This window comes from Procambarus clarkii, chromosome 36 (assembly GCF_040958095.1).
Source record: "Procambarus clarkii isolate CNS0578487 chromosome 36, FALCON_Pclarkii_2.0, whole genome shotgun sequence".
NCBI classification, from domain to species: Eukaryota; Metazoa; Arthropoda; class Malacostraca; order Decapoda; family Cambaridae; genus Procambarus; species Procambarus clarkii.
Window position 1 is genome coordinate 11,983,129 of NC_091185.1, and position 4,953 is coordinate 11,988,081.

Here is a 4,953-nt window from a genome sequence, read left to right on the forward strand (position 1 = left end):
CACGAGCATGTTACAGTTATGTCTTAAAGAGTTGAGAGTAATTAAGGATGATAAAGTGTCACTTACAATTAATGTATCAAGTTTGGATACTTGTACACATTTCAGTGCAAGGAGCAAGGCAAATAGTTCGGTCTGAAGGGTAGAGGCCCAGTTGTTTATACGGACTCCTCACTCAAATTATAAGTCATAGCCTATTGTCAGGACAAATGCACTTCCAGCTGCAAACGTTGGGCGCTGTAGGAAACCTTCAGTGTATATGATTTGAGAGAGAGAATGCTCAGTGGACAGAGCATAAATATGGCTTAAGACGTTGAGCTTTGCCTCAAAACGAAGCTGGGACTGATCTTTAATTTGCTCCTTGATGGAAAGGGAGGGATTAAAATTGAAAAGGGTGTAATTTCCTACAGTGCAGGAAAGTGCTATTGTTGTCTCTCTTGGTACAAATTATAAATCTGATACTTTCTGAGTTCAGTTCCAATTTTATTTATCCATTTGAAACAATGTTTACATTCAATAAATAAATTCTGGAGGGCTTCTGTGCAAGGGTTAGGATGAGCTAGCCTAAGCATTTTTATACCAACTTGACAGTTAATTTTAGTAACACGATAACAACGCTTGGAATATTAAGTTCCTTCCTCATGTTAAGTATCTTTGTGGTACGAGGGCAACCAAGGATTATCCCCAAGGCTTCGTTCTCCAATTTTTCAAGCCCTCCAAGCTTTCTTTCAGGATGCCTTAAAGTTAGTTTAGTTCATTTATTATGCACCCCATACCCATCTTGTGGGCGTAGTGGAAAGGGTTACAGAGGCACATAATGGGCTCAGGGACTGAACCCCACAATTCATTTAGCTAAGCAAGTTACAATCTTGATGAGCTAGTTACAAAATTCAGTATAAGTCATCACATCAACAATGGGTTCGAGATCGACCACAACTACAGTTTCTAAATTAAGCAACTGACATATGTGGAGAGCTAGTGTCACAATTGATATGTTTGTCCTGCACACCGCCCCCCATCCAGTGGGCAGCGGTGGATAGGTTACAATCACTTTTAGTTACTACCTAAAGTTAGCAAACTAGGGATATTTGGCTAAAATTTCTGGTAGCAGATCATTTTGAATGAAATATTGACACATCGTTGGTACATTGGTTATAATTGTCTCTAAATTCACGTATCTTTTCGCACTCCATCACATAGTGAAGGAGGGTGTGCGAATAATTTTGTTGACACAGTTTACATTTGGTCAGGTCTACATCGGCAGATAATGAGAATTCCCAGAGATACTTGTAACCGAGTCTAAGCCGAGCAATAGTAACATCTAGAAGTCTGCTGATTTTATTGGATGAACCATAGATGTGTGGCTCCTCTTGCATGATAGTACTGAACTATAGTTAATCCCCCCAAACACTTTCGCGTTTTGGGCTAGTGACCCTTCCACTCTCTCCAGTTTTTTTGGACATTCCTCGGTAGCGCGCAGAAATACTGAAAGTGTATACTCTTTTCAACTTTGTCACCTTAATTCTCGTCCCATGTCTTTCATTTTGGTATCAATGCGTTCTCAATAGAATTCCCAACAGAACTATAGCATATAATGTCAAAGACAGCAGCGCGCTCCACCCGCCGACAAGATGAATGTACGCCAAGGGTACCAGAAAGAGAAAGCTGTGCCACCCTCAGGCAACTCTCATTACATTAGAGAGCGTGGTAATAGTGAAAAGTGCATACCCTTTTCAACTTTGTTACCTCAATTCTCATCCTAGGTTTTTCAATTTGGTATCAATGTGTTCGCAATAGAATTCTCTACAGGACTAAAGGCATATAAACTCCAAAAGCCCGGCTTACCATCCGCAACAAACAGAAAAAGCGAGTGTGTTATCCGGGAGCGCACAAGAGCAATAAAATGTATACACTCTTTCATTTTGGTCACCTCAATTGTCATTCTAGGTCTTTCATTTTGGTATCAATGTGTTCGCAATAGAATTCCACACTGGAATATATTCATAAAATGTAAAAAAAGCAGCGCACTCCACCCGCTGACGTGATGAAAACAGGCCGCGTTTCCCAGAATTCCAGAGCCTGGCCTTCAATTAGAGAGCGTGGTAATACTGAAAGTGAATACTCTTTTCAATTTTGTCATCTCAATTCTCGTCCTAGGTTTTTTAATTTGATATCAATATGTTCGCAATAGAATTCTCTACAGGTTTAAATGCATATAAACTCCAAAAGCACCGCGTACCATCCGCACAAAACAGAGAAAGTGAGAGAAAGTAACCCGGGGTGCTCTAGTGCAATGTAATGTGTACACTCTTTTCACTTTGGTTACCTCAATTCTCGTCATATGTCTTTCATTTTGGTATCAAAGTGTTCGCAATTGTATCTGCTGGCATTTTACCCTTTGCTTGGACCTGAAGGGTTTTAGGCTCACCACGCTGCAATCTGATAGTACCGCAGGCATATACCCTATCTTCAAGCAGCAATTCACTCATTCAAACCGACTTATAATAGTTATCAATATATAAATGGTAACCTTTGTTCTTCAGTAGTTCAAAGCAGGAAGACGTTGGCACGCAGTTTAAATCAGTCCCCCCCAAAATTGGATAAAAACCTGAATTTTAGCAAATATTTAAAATTTTGATGCCATACTTCGTCATTAGTGGACATTTAGCAGCTAAAATTTTGACTCCATACTTTGTCATTAGTGGGTGAAAGTGTTAGAAGCCTGTCATATGAAGAAAGATTGTTAAAGCTTATATTACATTCTCTAGAAAGGCAAGAATTAGGAGTGACATATGGTAGAGGTGCACAATGGGATGAATGGACATAACAAAGGGGACATTAATGGGGTATTAAAAGTAACAACATAAGACAGAACTCGAAACAAAGTGTAAAAATTGGAAAAATTTAGATTTAGAAAGAACTGCATGGGTAAATACACTGGGTTTGTACCTCAAGGTTCATGTATGCAATATTACAGAGTTCCATTAACTCCCATGCATGCAATTAATTTATGTTATGTTTATGTTTTTACGTTAATTTTTTTTTTATTTGTTTGTATATTTTTAAAAGTAAAGCATGCTTACCATCTTATTCCAAGTTTTATGATAACTTTACAAGGTTTAAAACATAAGTTCAATATATTCTGGTTTTCATACAGGAATTATAGTTAATATAACATCATAATAATGTAATGATGTCGTGTAAATAACGTTATATTAACGTCATATAAATGTTATATTTATGTTATAAGAACGTAAATTGGATAGGTTTACATAAAGTAAACAAAAAAACTAAATGTTGACTGAAAATTATTTATTCTTAAATATAAAGCATGAAAACATTATAATTCCATAGCATTCACTATTATTTTTAATTAAATTTTACATAAATCTTAAAAGACTGTGTCTCAAGAATATATGTTTAGTTATATCCTTTGGTTTTTAAGAATGTCAGATATATGTATTTATGTCAAAAGTTACAGTATTACTTTGTGGCACCATTTAAAAACGTCCACAAACGTTCTGTGTTTGCTGGGTCTTCTCTACAAACAGAGGCTCTCCACCCTGAACACCTTCAGGACCTCGTAGAATTGTCTACCAGGGTCCTCCACAGCTCTTCTGACTGCTACACTATGAAGTCTTCCTTAAGAGCAATGGTGCTTCACCACTGGTATCACAGAAGCATGTGAATCTTCCCTTCACTGCTCCTCTTTCCACAGTTTGAGATCCACCTCCTCACTATGGGCTCTGCTCTTCCACAGGGCAGAGCAGTCCAATATCCACTCCTTCGGCCTTGAAGTTCCATTCATTAACTTCTCCTCTGGCCTCAGAGTACTCCCATCAACTTCTTCCTCAGGACAAACCTGCCACCCATTTACATGCCAATAAAAATGTTCCTTCTTAAACATATAACTGAAATGAATCACACACAATAAACGTTTCACTTGACATCTCCCTGCTTTCTACATGCTGTGAGGTGACTCCCCCACATTTGGGCTGGTCCATTTTCTGCCATTCCTGGGAGCCTTCTGCTTTCAGGGCGACCCTCTCACTCAGTCGCCCACCAGCAGTCGGAGTGGATGGACGTCGCTCCGCTCTCCAGGACGTTCCTCTATCTCTACTCTCTTATTTTGGCCTTCTGCCTCATCAAAACATGCCTAACATACTCACAACACTTGCTATGATCGCTGGGCATACTATCAAATACAGACAATCAATGTAAACTGGTTGAAAAAGGCTTTCCGCAGAGTTAGATATACAAGGGCGCTTGCTGGCCTCGGCGTCAGACGTTGACGAGCTCCTTAGGCCACCAAATTGCTATTTAAACTTCTGTACAGGGCTTCTTCCCTTCCAGAATCGAGCACGATGTCATTCCCCAGGTTTCATACAAAATGCTTGAATAATTCTCCTCTTGACGGAGCACATAATCAGAGAATCTTCCTCTGCTACCAGGAGCTGAAAAACACTGCATCCTTCTTCCACGACGGCTGTTACTCGAGTAAAGTCAAGACCCCTGACATGAGCCTCATGCCATCCTTACAAACTTTTGACATCTCACGTCAAGCTGTTTATGTACATATTCATTCACTGCCCATGCTTTTAACTGTTTGCCAAATTTAATCGAATGTTTACTATATACATTCACAAGTCTATGTGTCTTTGACCTCTTATTTAGGTCAGGTCTTGCAGAATAACTCTCAAGGTATTCTCGTTTTTCAGCTACCTGGGATCATAACAGGTGATGGCATCCGTGGGCTGTCAGTTGTTGTACCGGCGTCCGTGGGCTTTCAACTGTTGTGATGGCGTCCGTGGGCTGTCAGCTAGTTGGGAGATTGACGACGAAGAACGTCCGCACACCTGGCAGGTGGCGCAAGATGAGATGCACCAGCTGCCAGGTGAATAATTAGGGGACGTTCACCGTCGTCAAGGGGGTAAGGAATGTGTTTAAGTTCCGCCA